This window comes from Mirounga leonina, unplaced genomic scaffold, assembly GCF_011800145.1.
Source record: "Mirounga leonina isolate KUSES-001 unplaced genomic scaffold, KU_Mleo_1.0 Mir_85, whole genome shotgun sequence".
Taxonomy (NCBI): domain Eukaryota; kingdom Metazoa; phylum Chordata; class Mammalia; order Carnivora; family Phocidae; genus Mirounga; species Mirounga leonina.
The window spans coordinates 183862-199345 of NW_023270829.1; the positions used below are offsets into that span (position 1 = coordinate 183862).

Sequence of the window (15484 nt, forward strand, 5' to 3'; positions counted from 1 at the left end):
TCTTAGACCACATGCTACACCAAGAGAAGTAACAGGCAACCACTCCAGGAAACACAGTGTTAATGCCAGTTCCTCCAGTAAGCATCTGTGTGCATTCAGGCTAGTCAATTAACCTCTCTGGACCTCAAGTTTTTCATATGGAGAGGTTATTAATAAATAATAACCATTCATGGTTATTATTTAACTAATAACCATGGTTTGCAAGTTTTGCTAGTGGTTGAACCCCTTATTCTAATGATATAGTCCAAAGCCAGGTTGCCCTGATTGAGGGGTGATAAGAAGCCCAGAGCCACGGGCGCCTGGGTGGCTCAGTCGTTAAGTGTCTGCCTTTGGCTCAGGTCATGATCCCAGGGTCCTGGGATCGAGTCCCACACCAGGCTCCCTGCTCAGCAAGAAGCCTGCTTCTCCCTCTCCCATCCCCCCTGCTTGTGTTCCTGCTCTCGCTATTTCTCTCTCTATCAAATAAAAAAAAAAAAAAAAAGAAGCCCAGAGCCAAAACTGATGAACCCTTCTCAACCCCAACCCCTTACTTCATCTGCTCTGAACTGACCCAGGAAGGCACCTCTGAAGAACTCCTCAGCCTCTGAGAAAGATGGAATGAGTCATGGGTCTAGAACAATATTACTGGCCTTTCCAGAGCTGAAATCCCATGATTCTGTAAAGAGGAGAGAGCAGGGTGGAATCAGGTATTTCAGACTTGAATACAGTTTCTCAGAATGAGAAGAATCTTGTCAGTCTCCTTTACCAAAAGCAACTCATTTGTTTGCTGGGAAGAGATGGATGGCTCATCAAATCTGAGGCCATACCAGACTTTTAACAACCTGAGCAGGCTGAATCATTAGCCCACAAAATGGCCCAGATCAGGTTTGAAAAAAAAGGCGGGGGGGACCCATAAAGCAGAAGCAAATCATAAAGTGTTTTCTTGCCTTCTGAATGGACCTATAATCGTTCACTTTAGACTTCCCAGTGTTTTATTTTTCACTGTTACATATCCCCACGTCACGGGTTGTTTTGAGGATTGCATGCAATAATGTATATAAAAGCATTTGGAAACCAGAAGCACCATAGAAATGTCAAACCTTGTTACTATTGTCATTAATAGCCCACTCACCCCAATCAATGGAGGCTCAACTGTACATCCAGCCAGATTCTGCACTGTGGACTCAGATGGTTAGGAAATGGCTTGCAAAGTCTACACAGCCACCAAGGAGGGCTTACTCCTCACCACTCACTTCAGATGAGATCAGGAAAGGTAATGGACAAGGGATACTCTCAGTGGACAGAGCCAGGGCCACAGGCAACAAAGAACAAATGAGTTTCTCCCAGAGAACAGAATCAAGGCCAGAAGAGTGAAATGAGTCAGGGAGCTTCAGACCTGAATGACTAGAAGGATTTCAGAACTGCTGTGGGTTAGGGACCACCATATGTCTCCCGTTTTGCCTCTGACAGAGACGACTCTGCATCACTGAAAAATCCTGGATTTTCAACTGACATAGTGACTATGTGGGACTTTAGGTAGCTTCCTTGGGATGTGAATACATGTTTGCTGTAGGGCAAAAGGGAGAAAATAAATATTTGGGATTCAGCAGAACAACTTGTGACAGCTACTGGGATTGCTCACCAACATCCATGTTTTTCCTCTTCCTCCTAGGTACATTCCCAGTGCCCTTACCTGTAGGTGGACCTTGGGATTGGTTCTTACCAATGGAATGTGAGTAGAAGTGAAAAGAAACACCTCCAAAGAGTTAAGAGCATGTGTGCCTTCGCCATACTTCCGTCCCTGCTAGCTGGATGCAAAGTATCTAGTGGAAAATTCTGAAGCCCCACACAGTGGATGGGGTCCAGGTCCCTAAATGACAATGTGCTAGAACCATGCTCTCCCAACCACCCACTGACCCACATGGAACTGTAATGAGTGAGAAATAAACTTTTACTATAGTAAAGAAATTTGGGGGTAGTTTACTACACACAAATTATCTATTTATAAATAAATATATAACAATTTAGGGGCTCCTGGTTGGCTCAGTCGGTAAAGCACGCAACTCTTGATCTCAGGGCCCTGAATTCAAGCCCCATGTTGGTCAGGGAGCCTACTTAAAATAAATTTTTTATAATTGTAACAATTTAATAAAATAGAAATTAAATAACTTCATAAAATATATTAAAATTATAACATGTATTGTTATTGATTATAAACTTACAATGTTAAAAACAGGTTTCCTAATTACAGAGCTTCTCAGAGCCTTTAATATGCTGATATGCATTGAGATCCTCTCATGGGGAAAATATTCTATGTACTATTTCCCTAACTTATTTAGCCATAGAATTCTTTTTCCATGGACTAAAGTTCCACTGGCTGTCCATCCATAATGGGCTAGAACCCCCCCTTAACCCCTGATTTAGTCTGGAGGCTAGAAGAGGAAAAAGTGAAACTTCTCTCATCTCCAGTACAACAGTCTATTTGTAGTCTCTATTTGTAGTCTTTCTCTGCCATTCTGAACTGGCAAGGCAGAAATTGGTGGTGGTATTGTAGACAGAGCAACATTTATACAAATGTTTCCTCCTGGCCATTTTCCCCTACTTAAAATTAGGAGTTGTGTCCCAAATTCTTACCATTTCAGGAGTAGTAAATGAATCTTATTTCCAAATCATCAGCTCATGATGTAAACATACATCTTGTGTTTGTATTTTAGGGGTTTAAAAAACCCTAAAGCTGGGCGCCTGGGTGGCTCAGTTGGTTAAGCGACTGCCTTCGGCTCAGGTCATGATCCTGGAGTCCCTGGATTGAGTCCCGCATCGGGCTCCCTACTCGGCAGGGAGTCTGCTTCTCCCTCTGACCCTCCCCCCTCTCATGTGCTCTCTCTCTCTCTCATTCTGTCTCAAATAAATAAATAAAATCTTTTAAAAAAAATAAAAAATTAAATTAAAAAAAAAAAAAAACCCTAAAGCTATTCCTGGAAATGTGGCAAGCCTGCATCCCTTAGTGTATCATGTTAAAATTTCTGGATCTGAGGACTGTTAGTTGTTAGTTAGCAACTGTTAATTGGGGAAATACTAGTTGATTTCACAGGTGAGCCTCTGAATTACCCTGGCTAAATATAATAATGGTATGTTCCTTTTGTAGTCTAAATGGATGTGCCCGATGACAGGTGACCTTCTATGTGGTGATTCAGGGTCTCTGTCTTGAGGTTTCACCTTCCTCTTGAGCCTTAGAGACCTGGGCATTCATTGGGCAGATAGAGATGGCATAGGGAAGGTTATTATGGGCCAGATCTGGAAGTATGCTTCTTCACTTCCATCCACATTCCATTGGTTAGAACTCAAATGACCACACATGCTGCAAGAGAGACTGGGAAATGGAATCTAGCTTTGTGCCCAGGAAGAAAAGGAAACAGGCATAATAAACAGTCATCCAATCTCTGCCATATCATGATATCTGGAATCTGAGCCTCGTTTCAGGCTGCATTTTACGTATGTGTCTGCAATACCACCTGTGGGTCTTCTTAAGCCCCAGTGAACATCCACACACACAAGACTATCACAGCCAACTGGTCAGCTCAGAGAGTTTGCCATCAGGGCAGCATCAGGCACTACTCTTCTGTCAGAATCTTGTGGCAATCCACACAGTATCCAGGAGCTACTGTATCTGGCCCCGAGGTGACAGCTCAAGAACAATGAGTAGAACACAAGCAAGTTCAAGAGCAACCAGCCTTAAAAGCATTATTCCTCACAGGAGCCCGTATCTTTGGAACAATTTCACAGATGTAATTTTCAGGGTTCCCCCAAAAGGTATGCCCAATTATAAGAGTCACTGTGCTCAGAAGAGCCCCAAATGTTGGCTTCCTCTCAGGATTTATAGTTATCTCAATCCAGACCAACAAGGGCTTACCCCTCATCACTCACTTCAGAGGTAGTTGGAGAATACAATGGATGGTGGGGAGGGGACCTCTTAGAGATCCCCCAGGGTTAGGGTCATATGCAGAATGGACAAACAGCCCCTCTTAGAGAGCACAGTCAGGGCCAGACCAGGGAAATTCTCCTACCTCAGGTAGTCATTTTTACTAACCAAGGGCCATTTTTACCCTAAGCAATGTTGCCTAGAAATATTATTGACATTTTATCATTTTCAGGTTTCCAGGGGAACAGAGCTACAGAGCTAACCAAAGGGTCAAATTCTCTCACAAAGATAAAGTGTTTGGCTAATCCTCTACCAAAAATGCCCAATTCTACTTCAAAACTGACCTTCGCTCACAAAACATACAAGTATTCAAACACTCCAACCACATGCTTATATGACCATACACCCATGCTGCCCGTGGATGCTGCCTCAATCACTATATTTTATATACTTTCTGAGATATCCGGAGGCCAAAAATATTTGGACACCAAACTAGAGTGGACATTTGTGGCTCTTATTGTTAGAGGCTCAGCATAGCTTCTACTTTCTTTAGATAACCAGGCAAAGCAAAAATTCTTATCTAAAGATAATTAATCATTGGTGATCAGAAGAGAACTTGCAGACATAATAATGAGATATAGAAGCTCAGTTATTGGGCGCCTGGGTGGCTCAGTTGGTTAAGCGACTGCCTTCGGCTCCTGTCATGATCCTAGAGTCCCTGGATCGAGTCCTGCATCGGGCTCCCTGCTTGGCAGGGAGCCTGCTTCTCCCTCTGACCCTCCCCCCTCTCATGTGCTCTCTCTCTCTCTCATTCTCTCTGTCTCAAATAAATAAATAAATAAAATCTTAAAAAAAAAAAAAAAAAAAAAAAAGAAGCTCAGTTATTATTGTTGTTACCTGAAGTCTGGATTTATTATTTCCAGACATCACCTCTTCCACATACTAGGTGGGAATCCAATTAAAGGAATGGAGCATGTGACTCAGTCTTTAGCCAACCAGTTTGTTACATTCCCCTGACCTACAGACATTAGTTAGAGATGAGTATGGGACCCCACTGAAGCCAATGAGATGCAATGAGACGTATTAATAAAAATCACTGTTGGCTCCTGGTCTGAAAGTGAAAGGATGTCAAATTTGAAGCTGCTTGCCCATTTTGCATTCATGAATGAAGAGCTGTCTAAGGATAAAGCCAACAAGACAAAGAGCAGAGCTGAGCTGAGTTGGTGAGACCGCTTGAGCCAGAAATCAGCCCTACTCTGGCTCTGTAGATTGTAAGAGCCAAAAGGTCCACTTTTCTGCTTCAGCCAGTAACTTTGGGATTTCAGTCACAATCACAGAGAGACCTAACTGGTCTGGAGAGCCACTAGAGACACTGTGGAAGGTGCAAGTTGGCACCATTGGCACGCAGCTTCCTTGGAAGGGAAAGAAAAGGTTGGGTTCTAAAGTGTTGAACCTTAGCAATGAGACCCCTAAAAGTGGTAGGATCAGGGCCTGAACTGGCAAGATCGCACCACAAGGAAGATGCAAAGCATTATCTTATCTCCTGGACATTCCCCGATTTATGACAGTGATCTCACAACCCAGTCAGCCTGAGCCCCATTCCTCTGTCCTTTCCCAGGGAAAATTCCCATCGGTAAAGGCCAAAAAGCCTCAAAAAGTCCAGGAAAAGGGGGAGCCTGGGTGGCTCAGTTGGTTGGGCAGTCGACTCTTCATTTTGGCCCAGGTCGTGATCTCACGGTCGTGAGATCAAGCCCTGTGTCGGGCTCTATGCTCAGCGTGGAGTCTACTTGAGATTCTCTCTCCCTTTCTCTCTGCTCCTCCCCTCTCAAAATAAGTGAATAACAAGTCTTTTAAAAAGCCCAGGGAAGGCAAATTAGATCCCAAATGAACACCTAGATTTGGAGACCTTGGGGTGATTTTGTCCAAAGAAACTGGCCCAACCAGTTCAGAGATTTCCCTGACATCCTTCTGCATTTAAGATTTTATCTTGCCTGACTTACAGAGTTAGTATGGTTTGCTGCTTCACTTAGATTTAACTCCAAACACAAACCTTTGACATGAAACCAAACGGCTTTAATGTGTGGGCAGAAGCACAATTGTGCAGCTTTATGTAGGGAAAGGAAAACATTCGGGAGCAACATATGAAACATTGTATTTCTGGGGCTTTCTTATTTTAGAATTTAATTTTTTCATAGGTCTTAATCTTGTCCATTTTGCATTCATGAATGAAGAACCTAAGAATGGATTCTCACCACACATTGAATCTACCAGCTCCTTGATCTTGGACTTCCCAGACTCCACAACTATGAGAAATCATTGTCTGCTGTTAATAAGTTACCCAGTCTATGGTACTTCTGTTCAGTAGCCCAAACAGATTAAGATACCCAGCTCTTCAAAAATCAGTTATGTTTCTATATACTAACAACAAAGTATCCAAAAAAGAAAGTAGAAAACAATCCCATTTACAATAGCATCCAAAAGAATAAAATACTTAGGAATAAATTTAACCAAGGAGGTGAGAGGCTTATACACTGAAAACTACAAAACACTGATGAAAGAAATTAGAGAAGACACTAATAAATAGAAAGACAGCCCATGTTTATGGATTAGAATAATTAATATTGTTAAAATGTCGATACTACCCAATCTTCAGATACAATTCAACCCTTATCAAAACTCCAATGCATTTACAGAAATAGAAAAAACAATACTAAAATTTGCATGGAACTACAAAATACTACAAATAGCTAAAGCAATCTTGAGCAAGAAGTGCAAAGCAAAAAGAGGCATAACACTTCCTGATTTCAAACTATCTTAATATAGTAATCAGAACAGTATGATATAGACATAAAAATAGACACATAGATCAATGGAACAGAATAGAGAAATAAACCCATGTATATATGGTCAACTAATTTTCAACAAGGTCACCAAGAATACAAAATGGGGAAAAATAGCCTCTTCAATAAATGGTGTTGGGAAAACTGGATATCAACATTTAAAAGAATGAAACTGGGCCCTTATCTTACACCATTTACAAAAATTAACTCAAAGTGGATTAAAGACTTAAGAATAAGACCTAAAACCATAAAAGTCTTAGAAGAAAATATAGGGGAAAATTTCCTTGATATTGTTCTCGTCAATGATTTTTTTTTATATGACACCAAAGCATGGGCAACAAAAGCAAAAATAAACAAGTAGGACTACACCAAACTAAAGTTTCTGCACAGCAAAGGAAACAATAAGTAGAAAATGTTTGCAAACCATATATCCAATAAAGGGTTAATATCCCAAATATATAAGGAACTCTTACAACTCAATAGCAAAAAAATAAATAATCAGATTCTTAAATGGGCAAAGGACCTGAATAGACATTTTTCCAAAGAAGATATACATATAGCAAATAGCAAAATATAAAAAGATATTCAATATCATTAATCAGGGAAATGCAAATCAAAACCACAATGAGGGGCACCTGGGTGGTACAGTCAGTTAAGCATCTGACTCTTGGTTTTAGCTCAGGTGATCTCAGGGTCTTGGGATTGAGCCCCACATCAGGCTCCAAGTTCAGCACCTCTCTCTCTCTCGCCCTCTGTCCCTCCCCCCCCAGCCTTCTCTCTCTCTCTCTCTCTCTCTCTCTCATACACACACACACACACATACACACATACAAGTAAATTAATAAATCTTTGAAACAAACAAACAAAAAAACCATAAAGAGATATCACCTCCTACCTGTTAGGATGTCTATTATCAAAAAAATGAGAGATAAAAAATGTTGGTGAGGATGTGGAGAAAAAGGAACCCTTATACTCTTATATACTGTTGGTGGGAATGTAAACCAGTACCACCATTATAGAAAGCAGTATGGAGGTTCCTCAAAAAATTAAAATAGAGTTACCATATGGTGCAGGAACCCCACTACTGGGTATATATCCAAAGGAAATTAAATCAGTCTCTCAAAGATAGCTGCACTCTCATGATCATTGCAGCAATATTCACAATAGCCAAGATACGCAAACAACCTAAGTGTCCATTAACAGATGAAGGGATTAAAGAAATGTGGGAGATATACATATACATATATATCTGTGTGTGCGTATTTTATTATCATTATCATCATTACTATTATTATTATTATTCAGCCATAAAAGAGAAAGAAATCCTGCCATTTGTGATAACAAGGATGAACCTGCAAGGTTATGCTAAGTAGAAAAAGCCAAAGAAAAATACTGTATGGTATCCCTTATATGTGGAATCTAAAAAAAAAAAAAAAAAAAAAAAAGCCAAACTCATAGAAACCGCGGAATGGCGGTTGCCCAGGACTTGGAGGGAGATCTTAGTCAAAGAGTAAAAATTTTCATTCAGTACTATGCACTTGAAATCTGCTAAGAATGTAGATCTTAAGCATTCTCTCACACACACACAAAAGTAATTTATGTAGGTAATAGGTGTGTTAATTAACTTGACTGTGGTAATCATTTCACAAAGTATACATACATCAAATCATCACATTGTACACTTCCATATCTTACAATGTTGTCAGTTATACCTCAGTAAAACTGGAGGGAGAAAGGAAAACAGTAACAACAACAAAAAGACATCCAGATCTTGTATGGAATTTGGCCAAGAAATAAACCTTTTTCCTAACTAATATAAAATGAAAATACTTCAAGGCCTGTTTTACTTGGTGTGTTGGCTCTTGGCTCAATGTTTTAAACACCCAAGAAGTGTGGTATAACTGTAGACAGTGACCGCTGTGGTCAGTCAGCACTATAATAATGTGTGGTTAACATTTTGAATTGTTAGTCACTTGCTGTAGAATGCCACGAATACGCTACACCAGATGAGTGACACTGAAGAAAAAGATGATGCCCCAAGGAAAAATGAGCCAGCACCATTTATCTACATGGGACTTCAAGTGGTGATTTTGAAAAAGGTAAATACCAACACTCCCCCACCCCCAAAAGAGGCTCCACTCTGAGGTGCTACTTCTGATCGCTGGGTAGGGCTCCCGTGCATTGGTGGGTTCTGAAATCCATTTGGAGTCCTCTTTTGCAGGAGACAGCTTTATGAGTAAATTTTACTCAGATGGTGGAATTTGAGGAGAATCCAAGTCCCACCTGCCCCATGGTCTCCCTCACAAACCTGCTCTGGCTCCTAAATTACCTCAGGATTCACTCCACTCAGCTGGAAGCTAATGAATGTTTTGGAGGAGAGGTATCACCATCTGCCATCAGCAACCATTGATACCTGCAAGGTGGTGCATGCTGTGAGACAGGCACTAATCAGACTAGTGGGAAGACAATTAGGTTGAAGCCCAAACATGAACTAGCCATGGGAAATTGGCCAAGTCACTTAACCTCTCAGATTCCTCATCTGTAAAATGAGGAATAACTGTTCTGCTTACCTAATACCATTATGAGAGTCTAAGAAGTAAAATGCCACATTTGTAAGTGCCTTAAGAAAGAGGGAAAGGAGGAATGCATAAAGGGGAAGGGAGAAGGAAAAAGAAGGAAGAGAAAAGAGGAAAAAGCGGGGAAAAGGGGAGTAAGAGGGATAGGAGAAAGAGGAAGAGAAAAAAAGGCAGGGAAAAGGGAGGGAGGAGGGAAAAAATGGGAAAGAAAATGAGGGAAAGCAGAAGGGGAGAAGCAGAGAGAAGGAAAGGGGCAAGAAGAAAGGTATGAAGTTGTAAAAGAATGTATGCTCTAGAACCTAAACTCCTCTGTAGGCTCTATACTCACCTAAAGTGTATGTCCTTGAGCAAAGCATTTATCCAAGTTTCATTTTGACCCCCTTCAATTCTTTGCCCACCTCTCTCCCCCCACCTCTGGCAATCACCAATCTGTCCTCTGTATCTAAGAGTTTCATTTGTTTATTTTTTAAGATTCCACATACATGTGAGATCATACAATATTTGTCTTTCTCTGACTTATTTCAGCATAACACCTTCAAGGCCCATCCATGTTGTCACTTCCTGGAAGAGGTAAACTCTGATGGGGAAGAGAAGAAAGCCCTAGCAAACCAGATGATACCAAGAAGACAGAGATGGAATCCCTAAGCCCCCAGGATAGACAACCCTGCATCATCAGTGGAAGAGAATTGCTCTTCAACCAGAAATATCCACAGTGGATTATTAAATGAAAAGAAATAAGCCACTATAATATCTGAACTATTACATGTATTTTTCAAAGCCTCCCAAATTATTCTAGTGATCAGTCAGAATTGAGAACCATTGAACTAAATAATTCACATGTGAATAATAGAGAGTAAATTTGTTGCACTATGTGAAGTATAAGTGTATATAAATGTACATCAAAAATCACTACAAACTTGCTATGGCTAAAAGAGGAACTTTTGAGGTTTTTCTACTAAGAATGACATATTTGTAGTGATTTACACTTTCCTTGTTCACTTGACTTACAAAAGATGAGGGGAGTGTGCAAGATAAGGCTGGACAGGGAAACAGAAGGAAAGGATCTTGAATGTGACTTAAAGAAGTCTCCATCTGGGAAGGAAGAGGGATATGGAGCCACTCATAATTTAAACTAGGAAAAGGCATACTCTAAGTGCTAGTTCTCTAACAGAGTTTCCAAATATTTCCTTCTTATCTGGCTTCCTAGAAATGGGCTCTTCTATTAATCTATAAATTGTTATATTTCTCCCATTTTTCATTGTATCTAAAAGCTACCTTTTAAAAATACACTCTCAGCCTAGGAGGCGCCTGGATGGCTCAGTCGGTTAAATATCCCACTCTTGGTTTCGGCTCAGGTCGAGTCTCATGGGTAGTGAGATTGAGCCCTGCATTGAGCCCCACATTGAGCCCCAGTTGAGCCCCGCACTGGGTTCCAGACTCAGTGGGGCATCTGCCTGAAGCTTCTCTCCCTCTGTCCATCCCCCACTTGTATGCATGTGCTCTCTCTCTCTCTAAAATAAATAAATAAATCTTTAAAAAAGAAAAATAAATAAAAATAAAAATCCAGTCTCAGCCTAAAGTACTAAGGAGGCATATACAGAAAAGGTATATAGAGTAAGGCATTCAAATATTTTAGTCAAATGTGAGCTACTTTTTGAGAAATGAGGAAAAAAGTATAATAATAATTATGCTTATAATAGCTAATTATGTGACAGGCACTGTTGGAATATGTATTCATTCATTTAATCTTTAAAGAACCCTGGGAGAAAAAAAAAAAAAAAAAGGCATCCTGGGAGACAAGTACTCATTCTCATTTTACAGATAAGGAACAGAAGTACCCAGAGTTGCCTAAGATCTTGCTGCTTTAAGTGGCAGAGCCAGGATTCAAACCTAAGTAGGTAGACTCACTACAGAGCTATATCCTTAACCTCCAAGGCATAACATATAATCCTCAAAATGTTTATATTTATATCTGGAACACAGACCCTCCCTCATTAACACACCTTTTTCAGGCATCCTACCTTCGCCACTTTGGTTCCCCAGTAGCAGCCCAGAATTCAGCCAGCAATGGAAAAAAGAGGAAGTGCTCACTCCAATAATCCACAATATGTGAGCCATGTACAGATCATGGAGAAGAAACTGTGCCTTAAAGAGCTTCTAACAACTCCTTGCAGTTTAGAGGCCACCAACTACAAACATCTTGTCTAAGAAAACTTGGTACAATCTGACACTGGTGGGCACAGACTAAATTTTCAATAAATTCTCATTGAGCAAAGCAATACATACATCTCCCAACTATTCAGCCACCAGACCTGACGTTTATTTCTGTTCTACGATGCCAATGCTGCTCAGGGGGCAAAGGTGCTATGAAGACAATGCTGCTGATCAAAGTGAATACAGCTGCACAAAGTACATGGCATGGCAAGTATACAAGGAAGTACACAATCTTCATAATTGCTAGACCTCTTGTCCCCCTGGCTGAATTTTCAGTCTCTGGGCCTGTGGTAATTTGCACGGTTACTTTATAAATACAGAATCAGTAAAACACTGTTGCTCCGCAGAGAAGCAGAACATCGCCTGGGAATTGGGAGTCCTGAGTCTCAGTCCTGGTAACCAGCTCTGAGGGTCATTCATAGTCTCTGTGTATCAGTTTTCTCACGACACAGGCCCTGCTATTTCCGGACACTATTATAAAATCGTCCCAAAATAATAAAGACTACAGGCCAGCCTAGTGAAAATGGAGTAAGTTTTAGAGCCTGAGAGACCCAAGTTTAAATCCCAGCTCTGTCACTCACTAGCTGTGTGATCATGGGCACATTACTTGCCCTCCCTGAACATAGTTTCTAGATCTACCGAGAAGGGTTAATAGTAAGCCCTGTCTCTTAAGATGCTCAGATAATTAAATGAGCTAATTATGTAAAGCATCTGGCACATATTGGTGCTAAATAAATGGTAACTATTGTGCTTGCTTCCCAGCCATTATTTCTCAGGGTAGTCTTATATAAATTAGAAACATCCTGAAGTCTTTGACAGTGATTTTTTTTTAAATTCCTACAGCATCTAGCACAGAACTGACCATGTGGATGGTAACTAGCAACAGCAACACAAGTACTAGCACTAGATCCTGCCACTACTAGTACTAGGAGCACTAGCAGCAGGAGGACCGGCCACAGCAGCAGCAGCGGCAGTTACTGTCAGAGCAGCAGGTAGTGGGCAACAATAACAGCAATAGAAGACGAAAAGAAGAAGTATGGGGGAGGGGGAAGGGGGAGGGGAAGGAGGGGGAGGAGGAGGGGGAGTGGGAGAGGACGGGAGATGAAGGCAGGAGAGGAGGAGGAGGGGAAGGGGGAAGAGGAGGAGAAGGGAGAGGAGGAGGAGGGGGAGGAGAAGGAGATGAAGGTGGGGGAGGAGGAGGGGGAGGGGAAGAGGAGGGGGAGATGAAGGAAGGGGGAGGAAGAGGGGGAGAAGGAGGAGGGGAGGAGGGGGAGTGGAGGATGGGGAGGAGGGGGGAGGAGGGGGAGGGGAGAAGGGGGAGGAGGAAGAGGGGAGGAGGGGGAGGAGGGGGAGGAAGGGGAGGAGGAGGAGGAGAAGGGCAGCAGCAATAACAGCAGCAACAAGTTCAATGCTCTCCTCGCCTGTTCTTTCTTATATTATGGATTATCTATCCCTCTACCAAGAAGATAAAGTCTCCCATGCAAATAAGCACTGCTCTATCGGCATTGGGTCAGTAAGAAATTGGACAAACCCTGCTAGCTGAGGAAGCTCAAATGTTAAGGGATGTTAAATTCTCCATACTAGTTTCTCCATACTAGTCCTGTAAGTGGTCATCTCCATTGGTATTAGATGCAGCAGCTTTATGACACTATCAAAAGGAGAAGATACTAATGAAAGAAGCTGGCAGAAGTTTGAACAGAGCAGTGACATTGATTCATTCAGTACTTAAAAAGAAAAGAATTCTGGGCACTTTGATATCAAACTTTAACCTAGGTCAGAACTTTCTTCTCTGCCCCTCAAAACTCCCAAATCTTAAGAGACTACAATCCTCCAGGTTCAATGTCATGCTTCAGGAGTCAGGCAAAGAACACAAAGGCCCAGATAACTAGCTGCAAGAGAGGTCAACATTGGTCCTGGGTACCCTGGAGAAAATGACAGAGATTGGGAGAATGACCAGAGGGAAGCCAAGAAAATAAACTTAAAACACCTGATGGGTTCCTCTACCCATCCTCACAAGCAAGAGTTTCTTTCTGTGGTAAAGATTTTAACCTTTGTCTGAGAAAGTAACCAAGAGCACAGATGGGCTGGAATTTCCTCTTCTACTACATTCCTTTTTCTGTGCATGGTTTCTCTTGGGGAACATGGAGTAGAAAGTTTATTTAATAATATGTACATGGGTATATGTTTAAAAAGAAAACAACCACATAGAGCCAAACATGGGTAAAGCTTAACCATGAACCACACATAAAGAAACACTCTTTCAATAACAGCAGTTCCAAAGGGGAAAGACATATCCTCTAGTTAGCAAATACATGTATGAAAATACTACCACACCCATCCAAATAACACACATACAAAACTCAGAACAGCCAAAGAAACAGAGCACACCAAAATGACAACACACAGTAAAGCAAACATCCTAATGGAATAACTTAAAGGAATTAAAATAAGATATAATAAAGAAGACTCTGACTTACCACTACTGGATAGTATTTTTATTAATGTGCAGATGAGGAACAAAAATCTGCCTTCTGAGAATAGTCAGAAATCCTGTCTTCTGTACAGGCCTGATGAGCTCCCCACAACCCAGCGTTTTCCTCTTTCCTCAGCAATAGGAATTCAGAGGTCACAAAGAAGGTTCCATTTGGCTGAACCTCAAGGGGAGGAGCAGTTCTACTCAGAGCTCTCTGAGCAGATAAGACAATGGCTAGAAAGCTTGGGTCTCTCCCACTCTGCAGGCAACATACATGGGTAGTGATCTTGGGGATGGTGCTGGAAGAAACTGTCCTCAGAGCAAAATCTGTCATCGTTATCTCATTACCAGGTCCCCAAGGTCAGTCAGGACTCACAGGTCTTAAAACTTCCCTTGGCTCCTCCAGGAACGGGTTTCCTGATTCTAGATTCCTAACTTCACCAAGTTCAGTATTTGCCAACAGTGGGCCTCAGCTAGGTAATGGAAAAATACAGACTCTGGTGACATCAAAAGGTTGTGTACTAGCAAATATCCACCAAATGGGGCTGAGAGTGAGCCAGAATGAATACGTACGTATAAGAATCTGAGTTAGTAGTTTTGTTTTCAATCTAGTAACATGTCATAGTCAGCTTCATTGGTGGCAGAGACTTCCTCATCCCTTTGGTCTCAAAGGCAGCAGAAGCCCCCAGAAAGCTGGGGGCAGGTAGTGGCAGGGCAGACAAAATGGAGGAACCTAGCAGAAGTGGAAGCAGAAGCAACACAGGGGGTGGGAAGAGGGAGAACTATGCCCCACCTCCACCATGAATTTCCACTAGTTATCTGAATGATGAGATTTGCAGTTACTTACTAGCTTAGGCTCCAACAGAGTGCTCATCCCTAAAATAGACCTAATGGTAACGCACCAAACATTCTGTAAACTCTAAAGCACTACATAAATGTTCCTTGTTATCTTTATTATTATTACCAAAAAGATAATACCCAGACTCAACCATTTGGAAATTATATTTTACTCTTATTTGTTGTTTTTAAGCTATTAATGGTCCAGGCAGTTTCTTCATTGAACTTTAAAACACTTATTAGTCATGTCAAATATTCTCCATAGAAATCCTAGACCAATCAATAGATGAGGATGGCAGGAGAAAAAACACTTTTAAAAAGTTTGTCTTTCTCTTCAAGAAACATACTTTCCATTACTAAAGAAAACAATTACCACCCAGCTTGAGGTATTTATATTTGGTTGACTTTACCAATATTCAAGGCTATTCCAAGCAACCAGGAGTCAGTTTTTTCATTATAGCTATACGACCTGGAGGGTTACCTGAACATTTCTGGCAGTTTTAGGATACTTTTAGTTTTTTCCTTTATTCCAGCCATCATCATTCATAAATACAGAGGTCTAGCCTCAGAGACTAAAAATATTGCAGTATGTGATCCGGTACCAGACTCAGGTGGTGTAAGTATAAGGTGAGTTCTGGCCATTCCT

The 15484-nt window shown here is 41.3% G+C and overlaps 1 long non-coding RNA gene across 3 annotated transcripts in view; it reads right to left on the reverse strand.

The window, feature by feature from the left end:
- Window positions 1–15484, reverse strand: part of LOC118002901 — a 197636-nt gene that overhangs the window by 108737 nt on the left and 73415 nt on the right. The window contains exon 1 of one of the 3 annotated variants that reach the window (XR_004677207.1): window positions 14006–14290. The exons of the other annotated variants lie outside the window; for them this stretch is intronic. This is a non-coding gene — a long non-coding RNA (uncharacterized LOC118002901). Of the gene's footprint in view, window positions 1–14005; window positions 14291–15484 lie in introns of those variants that run through there. 3 annotated transcript variants of the gene reach the window in all.